We start from the raw sequence: 17,094 nt of genomic DNA on the forward strand, positions 1-17,094 counted from the left end.
TTTGATTCATGTATGAGCTCCCTGGGGGTGCCCTAGCAAGTCCATAAGGATCTCTGAGGGTCTTCAGGCTCTTTCTGTATTTTGTGTGAGATACCTTCAGGTCTAAAATCCAAGCTTTCCCTTCATTGCCAAGTGACCTACCTTCTATTCCTTTGCACCTTCCTTCAGCATCATTTATTCACATTATATGAAAACACTTTAAGCTAGTAAGTACAGCAGTAATCCGTTTCCTATAAGGGTGCATTATTTGTGGGGATAGTATCCATTTTATTCTTAGAAATACCGCTCTAAACAACAGGAGGGTTATGATGTGTTGGCATCCCTTCGTTTTTGAAACAAAGAAGTTGTTCCCATCACCAAGCATCTCCTGTGTTTATGGGCCAATTATGTTCTCAGCAGTAAGTGGCCTTGATGCCTCATTACTTTCATCATGTTCCAGGGCAAGATTATGATTTTTTTTTCCCTTTTCTTCTTTCTCTAGATTCACTAGTGATAACAGCAGGAAAAGGCTGGTTCGCAACTGTTAGATGTTTTCTTTTCTGCCCCTTCTAATAAAGAGCCTAAGAGGTTAGATCACTGTGAAAGAAAAGATTTCTGTAGGAGTGATAAATTACCACATGCTGCTTGTTCCCATCATCTTTGTCCATTAAACTCTCTACCACGGGAAATATTTTTAGGAGTCTGAGAAGGAAGTTCCCATGACCAAGGAACTCCCAAGGATAGCCTACATTTTGTTCATTTTAAATGCATGTTACTACTTGTCCTTGGGCTTCCCTAGTGGCTCAGTGATAAAGAACCCATCTGCCAATGCAGGAGATGCAGGCTCGATCCTTGGGTTGGGAAGATTCCCTGAAGAAGGAAATGTCAACCCACTCCGGTATTCTTGCCTGGGAATTCCCATGGACAGAGGAGCCTGGCAGGCAACAGTCCATGGGGTCACAGAGAGTCAGATACAACTTAGCAACTAAACAACAACTACTTGTCCTTAGTTCTCTTACATATATTAATACTTGAAGATATAAACTCTTCTATGAACTGAGATGCACTTCAATGTAAGAAGAGGAAGCATTTTTTAAAGAATGTTTATCAACTTGATTTTTGAAGACAACTGAATAATAAATGTTCTGCCTTTTTCCAGGAAATCAAATGTTATTCTAATCTTACTTTGTTTCCAAACAAATTACTGTTAGCTAGTAACTAAAAACTATTGTCACTATTTTTAAATGAAACATTATCTGAGTATATTGCTGTAGTATTTTAAGTAAATTTAACGGTATATTTTAACGTAGTATGAAATAAAGATATTAGTAAAGAAGTACTCTAAACATGAAATAATCTTCCAAATTGAAAGAAAATGGCAAAAATGGCATAATTTTAAAACTCTCAGATTAATTATGAGCTTCATATGGCAGCTTTATTTTAGCTGGTAATAGAAATATTACTAATGATCTTCATATCCCATGAAGCAAACTGTTTTAAAGAAGATTTTCATTACTGATGAGCTATTATTACAATATCTATTCTTATAGTTTAAGTACTTTTTTATCCTATCGTAGCATCATCAGTTCTTTCATTGGCTCTCTGTGGAACCAGGGCAAATGCTGAAAACAACCAGAAACTTGATAATTTTGAATCCAAAGTGGCATACGATTAAACCCAATAAAGAGAGCTAACCAATCACCTAAAATTGTGTGCTGTAGAGTTCCATTACACAAGAGCACTCCATAAAACATTAGAGACAGTACTGAGAGAACAAAAAGCAGCCTGAAAGAAAAAGATGCTACTGAAGTCTTGAATTGTAGTAATCCTCAAGAATTCATCCCTCCCATGAAGGGCAGCTCTCTTCATCCGCTGCACTTGGGTAGAACATTTTCCATGAGGCCCTGGTGGTAGCAGCAGTAACAACAGTGAAAGAGAATTAAGGGTCCTTTTGATTCTGGCAACTTCTTTCAGTCATTTTTAACATTCCCTTAATACAGAGCTGTATTCTCCATCTGCTACAGTCTAGACTACTAAGCAAGTTGCCAGTTTGGATTGTAATGTATAATGTTGCCTAATCACTTATACTTATCTTGCCAATGTCAGCTTCTTTTTGTTTCATCTTTCTCTTCCTCTAATCCTTCCTCCAGAATTTTTGGGTGACAAAGTACTGTCTCTTTTACTAAGAAGAAAGTATATCTCTCCCTCTGGCTCTTTTTAATTATAGAAATGTGGACAGCTTTCATACTGTCCAAGACCATCAGGAAGTTAAATTAAATTGTATGTGCTGAGCTAAATCTATCATCCATCCTCTTATTTGGAATGATATTCAACATTTTAATAAATTCATCTGAGTTGAAATTTCTTCTGAGTCAGCTACTTAGTGGGTAGAGAGCCATTTCATGCCAAGTTCCATCTGTTGGCCTGGCTTGGGTACCTCCCAAGTCTGTGACAGTATTTTTGGCACCCTTTCCTTGGCTTATTCTTTAAATGGTTGATCCCTCAGAGCTCAGATCAAATCAAAGTCTTAGGTAAGATAAATCTTTCTAACATTTTTGGCCCAAAATGTAGTATTCCCTCACCTCTTCTGGAATCAATCCAGTATTCTTGAGACCTCTCTAATAATCTACCTCAGGGGCTTTCCCCTGGCAGTGCATTGCATCTCACACCTTGGCAAGGAAAATGGCAGGCTGGTACTCCTGTTCATAATCTTATGAGATCCTCCTCCACATGTGAGAGGCATTAATACTAATGGGGTGGTGAGACTTACTCAGAGAAGTTAGGAACAAAATGCTTTTTGTTTGGTTCCCTTAAGAAAAAAGTCATAAGTTTTAGAGAGTCTTAGAAAACCAAAAAGCTATCTTTCACCTTTTCCCTTAACTATCTCACTGATTTAATTCTGACAAAACTCAAGTTCCAGCAGTGCAGGGAGGGATATAACTTCAGCAAAATGTGTATTTTAAATAATAAAACCATTTTTTAAAATGACAAACATTCAGAGGGAACATTAGAATCCAGAGAAAGTGACATCAAATTTGTTATAGCTTTAAAAAAATTGTGCTTTGATTTTGGCTATACACAGACTCGGACAGTATGTCTAAGAAGGGATCCTTTTTTTTTTTGCCCAATTTACTGAACTGACACTGAAACCAATAGTTTAGTGCTCCTCAGCATTCAGACAGAAAGGGCTTATAAATTTTACTTTTTTTTAACTGTGCCTTCATATTATTTTGTTTTGATTTACTGCTTAGAACAGTTTTAATATGTATTGACTGTCTGCAGAGATCCTTGCTGACCCAGCTCTTTAAGATGATGCAGTGCTGAAGAAAGCCGATGAGTCCTTCTTTATGAGCTCTGACATATTAATTAGCAAAATGGACTAAAAAGCTTTCCTATTTCTATTTTAATTTCTTATAGTCTCAAACACCTGTCTATACAGCTGTAAAACAGGCAAGTCTGTAAAAGTAATGGTTGGCAGCAAGTGCAGACCTTTTCTGAGCTGAGTTTATCAATTAATGAGCAAGTATTCATTAACAATCTAGGGGGAATATTTCCAGATGAGATGCCTTGCAACCACTAAGGACAGTTGGTACACACATTGCTGTTGAAGAAGCTGAAGCTCAAGACATAAGTCCTTGTTCTTCCAGTTGGTAACTCTTGGGGTTAAGATATAAATCTGATATGGTGTGGTAGATGCCATGCATTGGCCATTTTACTTTCCACCAGCATATGCCTAATACCTCACCATCCCAAGAACTGAGAAGAATACAGGAGTAAGACACTGTCTAGTTGGAAGGCATGACACACACGTCAAGATACCTATAAATCCTTACTTTACCTTTTGTAACATCAACTAGCTGAACTAGGAACACAACAGGTATAACTTCTCTCTGGCAATTCATTGAGCAGAAGAATGTCTAATCTTGATAATCTGTGCATTGTTTTTTCTGCATGCATGGGTACATGTGAATGTGTGGGCCAAGTGAAGAGATATGTGAGAGAAAATATGCATGTGATGTACATGCATTATGCATAATTTATAGCAAATGTGTATGTGATATATCTTATAGAAAAGGCTGAGAGCTTAATATGCAAGTTGCTAACTTTATAGATCATACATTCTGCTTTAAATGCATTAGTGTAAATGTCAAATCTAGAATGTTCAAATATAGCTAAAGAAATTGCTGGATCTTTGTGAAAGAACAGATAAAACATAAGATGACTGGATAGTCACTTTAATACAAGAGTAGTGGGCTATTAAATGATGTTCCATAAATTATGTTGAGTCTTAGTGTTTCATACTTTTATTGAATATCTAAGTTAAAATATGCATTTAAATTTTGGAACACCAACCATGGTCATTTTTCATGTTTGAGTCTTCTAATTGAATTACTGTTTTTTTATTACTTTTCATTGCTATTGTTGATGAGGAAATAAAATCTTGGAGTAAGATTTGGGCAGTGGACTTGAACTATCTTTCCTCATCAGTTGGTTAAGGTAATATTGCATGATTATTTGGGGTATTTATTTCTAAGCTTTTGTCACGTGTTGTATTGGATAACTATAGCTTTAGACACAAGAAATGTATATATTTCCTACATATGTCAGCTTAGATTTGCATCTCCATGGATATAGGATGTTATCATTAAGGAAATTAATGATAGCATCTAGGATTTTGTTCTATGGAAACTTGATTATGAATCAACCCTGTATCTCCTATATTGCAAACTATTAGTGGTTTATCTCTGAAATTCTGTGAATCAAAGCAAATTAGAAAGAAATATATCATGAGATAAGATGATTTACCATTTGAATATGGTGTATGTGTGTGCATTTCTTTATTTCATGAGTAAATAGAGACTACATTTTTTTTTTTTTTTTACAAATCACATTTCAAAATTATTTCTTTTCCACTCATGTTTTTTAAACACCCACTCTGTAACAGGTATTCTGTTGTGTGCTGGAGATACAAAGTGGCATGTGTCAGAAAAGAACTGCTTCCAGAGTAAGATCTGAAAGATAAATAGAATAGAATAGAAAAAGTCAGTGAACTAACACATTTCAGGCACATGGAAGGTTATGAAAACCTGAAACATCATGGTGTGTTCAAGAAACTGTAAGCAGTTTGGCATGGCAGGAGTGCAGAGGGGAGAGGGACAAGCTAGGAGGTTAAGGAAGCTAGCAGAGATTAGATCACAGGGAACTCCTACCAAATGGAAGAATGCGTATTTAATCCTGCAGGCTCAGAGAATCTAAATAGATTAAAGGAGGGGAGTGGTCAGTTTTATAGTATAATGATATCACTCTGTTGGTTGTGGGGACTTGAAAGGATTTAAAAAAAAGGGGGGGAGGCAAGAATAGTTAGGAGACCATTGCAGCAGTCCAGATAAGAGATGATGTGGGTATAAAGTTAAGTGATTAAATTGAGGAAAGAAAGGTAAGAAATATTTAGAGAATAAAACCTCAAATTCTGCTCGGTTTTTTTGTTTGTTTGTTTTTAGTGTTTGTTTTGCTTTTAATCAAACTGAGAAAGAGGGTCCAATGAGATTCTCAATGTGTCAGTCAGTTGTTGCTACAACCATGCTATGTAATAACCAGCTGAGCCACCAGGGAAGCCCAAGAAGACTGGAGTGGGTAGCCTATCCTTTCTCCAGGGGATCTTCCCAACCCAGGAATCGAACCCGGGTCTCCTGCATTCCAGGCAGATTCTTTACCAGCTAAGCTATCAGGGAAGCCCATAAAACCAACAGTAAACATTTATTTCTCCATCGTGTGTCTTCAGGTGGACTGGGAGTTACAGGTCTTAGAAGTGTTTGACTGGGCTTGGCTCCAGTCTGTAGTTCAGGTCCAGGTTTACTTCCTGTGTCTCCTATCCTCCTTGGACCAGTGGTTTCCTGAGGCAAGTACTTTTGATAACAGCGATAAGATGTAAATAGAGTAGACAGAGAGGGAACCCATGGGCTCTGTGCCAGTGTTCATGTATTAATGATGAGAGAGTGAAGGTGATGGAGAGAATGGTAAGAAGAGTAGAGGGAAACAAAGCAGGATGCATGAGCTCCCAAGGAGACAGGATATTATATAAGGGTAGAGGGAAAATGTACCTGCAAATGTAAACAAGAAATAAGGAGACAGCTGAGTCTCTTCCCAGCCCTGACTTGTATAATATGGGTGAGAAAGAACAGTTGCAAATAAGGCCTGCAGGAGAAGCAGAATTCTTAGTGGAAAGCTACATGTCAAAGAAGGCTAAAAGGCAGGGGTATTCCCATGGGGGAAAAGTAGAAACAGTACAGATTTTATTTTCTTGGGCTCCAAAATGTCGACTGAAAAAAAAGATGTACAACTGGAGAGTTGCTAGTTAAGTTTTATTGGGGGCAAAATGAGGACTACAGCCCGGGAGGCAGCATCTCAGACGGCTGTGAGAGACTGTCCCAAAGTGGCCATGGGGGAAAGTCAATATATAAGGTTTTGGTGAAGGGGGAGTTCAATGCCATGAAGCACTTATTTTACAAAAGTTTTCTGTTAGTCATGAGGATCTGCTATCACCATGAAAGGATTTAGTGCTTCTCTAAATATGAGGAGATACAAGGATAGAGATCATAAAATCTGTTACTAAAAACATCCAACTATCTAAAGACCTGTCCCACCGGATTCCCTGGAGCACAGAGTGCCTCATTCTACCCTGAACTCCCTCAGGAATTGTTGAAGGTCAACAGCTATAGCAGCATGGAGTTCAGTCTCCATAGAGGCAGATGGCAAATGCCTTTGTTGTTCAGTCGTTGGCAATGCTGTTGGTAAGTGCCAATTTGTAGGTGACAAAAATCACTGCAGACAGTGATTGCAGCCGTGAAATTAAAAGACACTTGCTCCTTGGAAGAAAAGTTATGACAAACATAGACAGCATATTAAAAAGCAGAGACATCACTTTGCCTACAAAGGTCCATATAGTCAAAGCTGTGGTTTTTCCAGTAGTCATGTACAGATATGAGAGTTGGACCATAAAGAAGGCTGAATGCTGAAGAATTAATGCTTTTGAATTGTGGTGCTTGAAAAGACTCTTGAGAATCCACTGGACTGCAAGGAGATCAAACCAGTCAATCCTAAAGAAGATCAACCCTGAATATTTATTGAAAGCACTAATGCTGAAGCTGAAGCTCCAATACTTTGACAACCTGATGCGAAGATCCGACTCATTGGAAAAGATCTTGATGTTGGGAAAGATTGAGGGCAGGAAGAGAAGAGGGCGGCAGAGGATGAGATGGTTGTATGGCATCACTGACTCAATGGACTTGAGTTTGAGCAAACTCCGGGAGATGGTGAAGGACAGGGAAGCCTGGTGTGCTGCCGTCCATGGGGTCACAGAGTTGGACACAACTTAGCAACTGAACAACAAAAGGCAGGGGAATTTTCAGAGAAGAGGTTAGAAGTGAACAGCATTTTGTCAACCATGGGAGGATAGTGGAGACTCAAGAAGACAAGATGAAGGAGTTTGGGATGGAAGGGAGAGTTGAATGGTGAGTCACAGATGAACAGAGTGGTGTAAGGTGACAGCACAGGAAGGAAATAGATGACCAAAAGGCTCACACCTTGGAAAGTGACTAAAGATGGCAGGACTGATGCACCTGATTTATTTAGATGGTTCTCTGTATTTGCCAACAGAATCAGTTTTCACTCTTTGGTAAACAGAAAAAAACATCTGGGGCCAATTTAGACTCACCGGTAGCCTGGATGAATTATTTCTTGTAAAGAGACCTTATCTTAAAGGATGAGAAGATAAAGATTTTCCAAGAAGAAACGGTCGCAAGGTTATAAGTTTTGAGAAGATGCTTACATTTTACTAGGTTTGGAGACTGAGAAATGGCCATGGGTAATCAATTCTGCTGGACAGGAGACAGGATAGCAAGATCAAATGAAGTGAGGAGAATAGGAGGTAAAAATAAGCATAGCTGACCTTTCCAGAAGTTTAATATTAAGAGAAAAGAGAGAGGTGTATCTAGAGAAGAAATTGTCATTGTTGTTCCATTTCATGTTATTAATGAGAAACACTGGACCAAGTTTGTGGACTGAGAAGAAAGAGACATTTGTAAGAGAAAAAAGGAAGAGGAAATTGTTAAAGGGACAAGAATGAACGTAGTTTTATAGCAGTTGGCTTTGAAGAAGATGAGCCAAGATCATGGGGAAAGTGACAACGATACATGTGTTATAGATAAATGTGTAGGTAGAAGGGTAAAGAATTAAAGATGTTAATGGTCTCAGTTTCCTTGATGATGTCAAAGTCTGTACACAGTTGTGTTATAGAGTTGTTCAATAGGTGGCCAAGAATATAAGAAACACTATAAATAATAGGTAGCCCATGCTGGGATGTGTTTAAGTCACTGAAACAAAATTGGATGGGAAACTATATAACAATACATTCATACATACACATGCACATACTGCATTCAAGAGCTGAGTTGCAAAACAGCTGTGATTTTTCCCTGAACTAAAATGTTCTTACCTTTTGCAGTTATATTCTCAATTCGTTATTTATGCTGAAATTATAGAAAGTTAGGACTAAGTGGATCATTATGTATGTCTAGTACAACCAACTTATTTTAAAGGGTGATACCTAGAGAGGGAAAATCACCGCCCACCAAAGGCCCAGGTAGTCAAACCTATTGACTTCTCTTCCGCAAACTCTTGCTTTGTGAATTCTGATGTCACTGATACCAGTTTTGCCTGATTTAATAACCTACACTATCATTAAAATCCTCAAAATTTCCCCAAACCCGCATGGATAACAGAAAGATAGAATAATTTAGCACAGCACTAGTCTTTTTTCCTTTTCATTTTCTCTCACTGAAACCTACCAGAATGAATAAGCTTCCGTATACAAAAAGTCTGTATTTTTTTCAAAGTTTATTGCAGACTTTGCACACAGTTTGTACCCGTTTATAGTTGCTATTCATTATACTTTATATTTATATTATGGTGTTCTATTTATTTTCCCCTAAATATGAATATACAAGACAAATTATTCTATTCTGAGCTCCAGTAGGCATTCGTTGATATGGTGTACTTGGTACATATTTTTTCCCTATGCCTTTATATATTGATATTTACATTATGAAATTCTCAGCAATGAAAATCTTTATTATCCTGTCTTTCTTATAATTCAGAACTTGACAGTTTATCTTTGCAGATAAAATTTACTATGTGTAAGTGTGCATTGATTTATAAAATCTATTATTTCTTAAGTTTTAACTTTTTAAACAAGTTAAAAATCATTTTAGAAAAAGAGCCTATTCTATGTATGCCAAGTTCTTCAAATGTGACTGAACTCTAAAACTTCACCTTCCATGGGGAATGTGGATCTTGTATATTTGGAAAACAGTGGTTTGGAACTGACAATTCTAACAGGGTTTCTAAATGCCAGAGTGAGCATCTGCAGTGAAAAATATTATTAAATGACTGCACATAATATCAAATGGTTGATAAACATTAAGTTAAATGTTTGACATCAGAACTTTACTGTATGCTGAGCTATCTGCACCCAACTTTGTACTTACTCTGCAACTGGAGAGGAACAACAGTAGGAGCAACAGGAAACAACAATGACTTAAAAATTACACAGAGATGCCATCATCAGTCAGACTATTACTGTATGGACTTGGATGTGTTATGGGTAAAAACAAATCACATTCTTGAAAACATTAGAACTATATATGTTAAGTTACATTTATGTTAAGAGCACCAATTCTGTCCTCTTTCCTTTGTATTTAGCTTTAGGATGTTTTAAGTAAACTTTTTGCAGTGAAACTATTTCAATAACATTATTGGACTCTATAACTAAATGATGACAACCCTTTATCCAGAGTAGATTTGGCAGGGGCTAGAAAGCTTTTCTGTTTCTATATAATTATTTCAGAAAGGTTTACACTGAGACTCGAAATTTAACACCACTCTTCCAAGGAAGGTATGTTACATGTAAATCTGTGTGGAGAGAGAAAACAGAGATACTCTGATTCCAATGACTGAGAGGGGTTACAGCTCCCTGTTTGTAAGACCTTTCATTTTAAACTTTTATGGATAATCTAGGTGTCAGTGTTAAGTGAATGGATCTTTAGTTCTGGCAATGCTTTTAATTCTGAAATTTTGACAGCTAAAAAATTAGCCAACATATGATATTGAAAGGACAAACTTAAAATCCAACCTGAGACATCTGAAAATCAGCCCTTACATAACAGGTGCCCTATCTGTGTTGAATAACATAAAATATCTCAAAGCCTAATTTTTTTTTTTTTTTTAATGTTTGATGAGTGGTTAAAAAGCCACCTGCAATTCAGGAGACATGGGTTCAATCCCTAGGTCGAGAAGATCCCCTGGAGGAGGAAATGGCAACCCACTTCATTATTCTTACCTGGGAAATCCCACGGGCAGAGGATCCTGGTGGGCTCCAGTCCATGGGGTTGAACGAGTCAGACACAACTGAGCTTGCATGCACAGAGATATGACATTGCAAAGTAATGGTGAAAAAATGTTTAGAATATATTGGCTTTGATAACATTGGTATTACTTTAGATTAGATAAGTTGTCTCTGTATACACACATATGAATTTCATAAATGAATACTGGGTTGGGGGGGAAGCATTAAGAGACATGTATATTTCAAGAAAGTTTTTGCCTACTTAAAAAACATTCATATGCTCCTGTATTTAGGCTCTATCAGCAGGGATACATTTCAGTACCTTTAACAAGTCAGCATGTCCTCTATCCCTTGTCTTGATCTGCCCTTGCAGTCTGTCTCACGCAACCATCACCCTCCATTCCACCCTATCAGCCTCATCACACTTGTTCCCAATTCACAAAGCTGCTCACCATGCTATCTGATCAGATCTTGTTCTTTCACGTCTCTAAGCCCCAGTGGAACTCTTTGAAGGCCTACCTCCCTGAGCAACCCTCCCAAGCTCCTTCAGACTGGGGTCTCCTCTGGTATCTAGCCTTGTTTAACTTCAGGTGTCTTTGGGCTCTGTCTTTATACTTTTGAATTTCTCTCACCCTTTCCTGCCCTAGCTCATGCTTCTGCTCTAGAGCCAGTTAGTCCCTGAGGAATCCCACAGGCTGCTTCTCAATCTCCTTTGATCAATAGTCATGACTTCCTTAGACCATTAATAATCCCAAGTCCTACCTTTTCCTCATATAGGTGGGAGAACTCCGTTATCTACATTCTAAAATTTTACATGCTTAATCTAATCATTGAAACGTTGTATAAATGAGGTAATTTAGCATGGGGACTGGCACAGAATATGCACAGAAGAACCACAGGAAAAGGGATAGTTTCTGGGAAGGAAATGAGAGGGCTGAATCCCACAATCACGCTGAGAGCTATTTGGGGCCCAAAGGTATTTCAGGATGAAGGGAATAGAGAGAGACTTAACCACGAGATACCTCATTTATGGGTTGCTAGAAAATGTGCCAATGAAAAACATATTTAGGGAATGTTAAACTCCCCTGTCAATTTTTGGTATCCTAGAGGGCAGGAACTTAGTCTTTGAAATTGATTCAGTAAGGCATCCACTTCATGCTAGGTACAAAAAGTTTCTTTTTTTTAAGAGATTCATGGTGCCCAACTGTGTCCAATAAAAGCTGAATTATAAAGAGGGCTCATGATGAATATGTAAAAATTAAAAAGAAAAAGCAACCTAGATTACTTCTTCTAGCTAAAATAAGCAAATACAAATTCATTCTCACTCTATTGATAATTAGAAACCACACACCTACAGAAAACAACTTACATATTCCACCCCATCAAAACAGAACAAAGCTGTTCAGAGTTATCTTTTGAATAAAAACCTTTTTATTAACCAATCCGATTTTTAAAATGTGCCTGCCTTTTCAACCAGGAAAACTACACCTGCAAAGAGGGAAGGAAACAGGCAGATAGTTTTGTAAAATATCATGATATTGCCATCAGGAATTTGTTGGAGGTATTTAAAAATGTTGGTGTCAAATTGGTTATGAAGGCTTTTTACTTGTTTTACTGTGCTGTGCTTAGTTGCTCAGGTGTGTCCAACTCTTTTCAACCCAGTGGACTGCAGCCCACCAGGCTCCTCTCTTCATGGGGATTCTCCAGGCAAGAATACTGGAGTGGGTTGGCATGCCCTCCTCCGGGGGATCTTCCCAACCCAGGGATTGAACCCAGGTCTCCCACATTGCAAGTGGATTCTTTACCGTCTGAGCCACTAGGGAAGCCCAAGAATACTGGAGTGAAGTTGTTATTCTAACAGACCTCAGAGAAAATGTTATACTATTGATTTGGATTAGTGACCTAATGGTTCATAAACTATTTCAAGTGTTATATGAGCACTTTTTGTTTTTTTTTAAAGTGTGCATCTATATTAATGGGTATTAATAAATGAGATTTTAAAGAATATTAGTAAGGAAATAATGTATAAAATGATATGTGAAAATGGCAAAATATCCTGAAGTCAAGTGACAGAGGTTGCTGAAATTTGGAAGACAGTGATGAATTTTGTAAGCTTCCATCAGCATGTACAGAGTCTTCATCATTATTATTTTTTGCAAAGCTCAAAAAATCTTAGTTTAATAGTTTGAGATATGTGCCTCCACTCTGAGGTTTGGGGCTTTGTAATACTCACACTCTAACCCTCATTTCCTGTCCATGGACCAATGCCTCCAATTCTGGTTGAAGGCCCTTTCAGTTCAGTTCAGTCGCTCAGCTGTGTCCAACTGCAACCCCATGGACTGCAGCATGCCAGGCTTCCCTGTCATTAAGCAACTCCCGGAGCTTGCTCAAACTCATGTCCATTGAATTGGTGATGCCATCCAACAGTCTCATCCTTTGTCATCCTCTGTAGGCTCCTTTAGCAAAGAATTGTCCAAATTGTCAGCTATTTCTTACTATGAACTGTCTCCATCAAGTTTAACTTGGGTTACATTTTGATGTGCATTCATCTAACAGGCCATCTTCATCTGAGAAGGAAACATAACAGATACAATGACACCCTTTTTTGTGAGCATGGAAAGTTTTACAAATGCAGAGTCAGCCTTCGTGGGTCACCTTTCTTTACCTATCTCATAAATCCAGGAGGAAATCAGGTTGGTCTCATGGAAATACAACCCAGAACTTTCCTCTCCCATCCTTGCCCAAGCTTCCATCACATCATGCCTTCAGTAGCCTCCGAACTTCTCGACTCTCTACAGTTTCCATTTTCCCCACAAAACCCAGAGGTATATCTGTAAAACATGAGTCAAATAATGTCCTCAAATGCTCAAAACCCTCTCAGGGCTTCCTATCATTCATAGAAAATGATCTTCATTTCTTACTGTGACCCCCCAAGGCCCGGCCTCATCTTCCTGCCTACCTTGCTGACTTTGCCCCCACCACTTTTTGTCTTTGGGAGCCCTTTGCACGTACCTTCCCTCTGTTCAGAATGATCTCCCAAACCTTCATGTGGCTGATTCCTTCATATTCAGTTCTTAGGTCAAGTATTCTTTTTTCAAAAATACCTTACCTGACCACCCCATCTAAAGCAGACAAAATAAGTCAGTTTCTGTCACTTAATCTGTTCACTTCCTGATAGTCCTTATCACAGTCTGTAGTCTCTGCATGTGTGTATGTGTATTTAACCTACTGTCTATCTCCTCCATCTATGGAACATGAGCTCTACACATGGAGAGCCCTTGGGCCCCAGCCCAGGATCAATATTCAGCATTTGCTGAGTCTTTTTCTTGTATTTTTTTTTTTTTTGCATATTTTTACTTTCAAACTCTCCTTGTATTTATGTTTTATGTTTGTGTCTTAATTTTTTTGTTGTTGCTGTGTTCAGCCTGAGAGTCTGAATTGTAAATGAAAATTTGGCACATTTACATGTATTTTGAGATTACTAACATATTTAGATTTACGTTTATCATCCTATTTTATGGGCTTCTCCTGTGGCTCAGATGGTAAAGAATCTGCCTGTAATGTGGGAGACCTGGGTTCGATCCCTGGATTGGGAAGATGCCCTGGAGAAGGGAGCGGCTAGCCACTGCAGTATTCTTGCCTGGAGAATACCATGGACAGAGGAACCCAGCAGGCTACAGTCCATGAGTTCGCAAAGAGTCGGACATGACTGAGAGACTTTCATTTCAACCTATTTTATACACAAGCCACTTCTTATCCTCTTAGGATAAATTCCTATTTCTTTTTGTCTTTAAATCCAGTTTTTTTTCTTATATTAATTTGAAGATTATATACTTCACTTTTATCAAATATACTTAACAAAATCTGAAATTAATTCATACTTAATCCTTTTTCTAAACACAAGGAACTTTACTTTCATTCTCTTTCATTCTCCTTACCCCCTCCTAATTTCTATACTGTGTTTCATTTTTTCTTATTTTTTGATCCACATATTATATACTAATTTTAATGTTTTCTGTATTTATTATTTGTTCAAACTCATTGGTATATAATAAATTTATTTGATCGTTCTTTCTTATATCTCAGATCTTCCTTCTGGGATCATTTTCCTCCTTTCTCAAGTATATTCTTCAGACATTCCTCTAATGATGGCCTATTGATTATACTGCATTTTGTTTATCAGAGAACGTCTTGTTCTTGACAACTAGTTTTGCTGAGTGTACAGTGTTAAGCTGGTAGCACACCGAAGATGTTTTTTCTACTGTCTTCTGGCTTTTCCCATGAAAAGTCCACTGTTGGTCTATTTGGCCTCTCTGTACCAGTGGTCAGTCTATTCTCTGGATAATTTTAAGTTCTTTTTGTCTTTAATATGCACTTTCACTACACTCTAGGTCTTGCTGTAGGTTTCTTTATATTGGGTTGGCCAAAAAGTTCATTCGGGTTTTCCTGTCACATCTTACGGAAAAACTCAAACTAACTTTTTGGCCAACTCAATATTATCTTTCTTCATGTATGGTGTGTCGCCTATGGTTATATATTAATGTTTTCCATTCCCTCTGGGAAATTGTGTTAATGCTCCTGTTCCTCAGTAGAACTCTTATTAAGTGTGTGTTAGACCTCACTCTTTAGTCATGTCTCTTCGACATCTTTCATACTTTTCTGTCTCCTTGATTCTGAATTTCATTCTGAGTAATTTCACCAGATCATCTTCTAATCCCAATGTTAGAATTTCATGTTTCATGTTTCTGCTGATTGCATCCATGGTGACTTTCTTCATAATTTCTCTGGGATGTCATATTTGGTTGGATTTAATGTGTGAACATTTGGGGGAGCCAGATTTGCATGTACTTTTATCCATAGAATATTTAGATATGCTTCCTTTGGGGTACGAGCAGAGTATGACTAACCTGGAACCACTTTCGTTTAATTTCTTGGCTGACAGCTTATTTAATTGGGAGAAAATATGCTTGATTAAATACCTCCAAGAGGACAGTTCTGTGGTTGAAAATTCTCAGAGTTAATGATTTTTTATTTTTTTCTCATTGTTATTTCCCTTTCTAGAGTCAGAGTTAAGAGACATTTTCTTGAATTCTCTTTGCTGAGGAAAGTGTATTTGAGGACTGAGCTTTCTTAGCCCCCCTTCTACTAAGGTTGTAGGTCCTTTTGAGGGTTACTTTGCTTTAGAATTTCCTTTAATTTCCTATGAGCTAAGCAATGCATTTGAATGAATACTCTTTTAAAACTTATCCAGGGTCTATTTCTGTTTTATTATTGGGATTTTGAGAATTAATACATAGCTGGAAGCAGACATCTCAAGTCTAATAATTGCTGAATGAATGAATGGTTATCCTTTGTAAATGGCTAAGTTCAAATAAACCACTGGGCTCAATGCATATTAGAGCACATGCTCACCAGATGTGGCTTTATCTCCCTGGAACCAGATTACTTTTGACAAAATACTCTTTAGAAATATATGGAAACCCACACGACATAGAAACAAAGTTGAGAATGCTGTCCCTAATATGCTGAGAAAGTTTGAAATGGAAAATTGACTTCATAAGAAACCATGTAATAAAAAGTTCAGGTTATATTTATAATTACAAGTAAAAGTCTCTCAGTCATGTCTGACTCTTTGTGACCCCATGGACTACACAGTCCATGGAATTCTCCAGGCTAGAATACTGGAGTGGGTAGCTCTCCCCTTCTCCAAGAGATCTTCCCAACCCAGGGATCGAACCCTGGTCTCCCACATTGCAGGCAGATTCATTACCAGCTGAGCTACCAGGGAAGCTTGAAATTACAAGCTATGGTTTATTACACTGTCTAGAGATAATTATAGTGATTCATTGGAAGAAATAAAATAGAGTTTGCAATGAAGATTTTTATCAGATTATCATGTGTATCAAGTAGGGAAGAAGAGTCTTATCTGGCTACTTGTTGACACTACCTATGTGGGCCATGGATCAGATGCTAATTAGATTTTTTTTTTTTTCCTGAACTCCTAGAACACTCTTCAAAGTGAATTCATTGTCATAACCACACCCAAAGAATATTTTATGAAAAGGCTGTTTGATAAATCCTTTAGGAACTAAAACAAACCAAAACCGGTCCTGTTCATTCCAGCAAATGCTATCCTTCCATATGTTCTCCTTTTTGGACCAAATGCTCTTTGGTTTTTCTCTTTCTGAAGTCCAGAAATTCTCATACTTTTTTTAGAATTTTTGTGCAATTTATCATTTATGCAAGACTCGTGTTACCATAGAATAGGAGCTGAGATTGGGCAAAGGAATGACGTGAGAATGCGGATTATATCAGCTCACAGATCTATTACTGAAGAGCTATCTTTGCTGTTAGAGTCTAGTAGGATTACGGATACCCCATTAGTTCTCTGGAATGAAAATACTAGCTTGGTCAGCTTTAGTAGAACAGATAATGGGCTCGTTGTGTGTCATGGATAAATAAATTAGTAGACTTTTCTTTTTCTTTTTCTATTCCATTTCATTCTTTGTTTCTATGAATTAGAATTTCTGGATATAGCATCCAGGACTGACATCGCACACACAATACCCTTGGCTCCAAGGAGGTCGTGAATTTGGATCATTTCCCAGATTATACATCTGCCCCTCTAGCTTGCATTTCAGAGCATATGGCTGTGGCAGAGGGGGCAAGTTAGAAATCATCCCTGCATTGCTTCTGAAGTGTGAGAAAGAGGA

At 37.8% G+C, this 17,094-nt stretch overlaps 1 protein-coding gene across 14 annotated transcripts in view; it reads left to right on the forward strand.

The window, feature by feature from the left end:
* PARD3B (par-3 family cell polarity regulator beta) overlaps positions 1 to 17,094 on the forward strand; it is a 1,110,743-nt gene that overhangs the window by 729,686 nt on the left and 363,963 nt on the right. The gene's annotated exons all lie outside the window — the stretch shown is intronic.

This window comes from Giraffa tippelskirchi, chromosome 3 (assembly GCF_054371585.1).
Source record: "Giraffa tippelskirchi isolate mGirTip1 chromosome 3, T2T-mGirTip1v1.2.pri, whole genome shotgun sequence".
Classification (NCBI taxonomy): domain Eukaryota; kingdom Metazoa; phylum Chordata; class Mammalia; order Artiodactyla; family Giraffidae; genus Giraffa; species Giraffa tippelskirchi.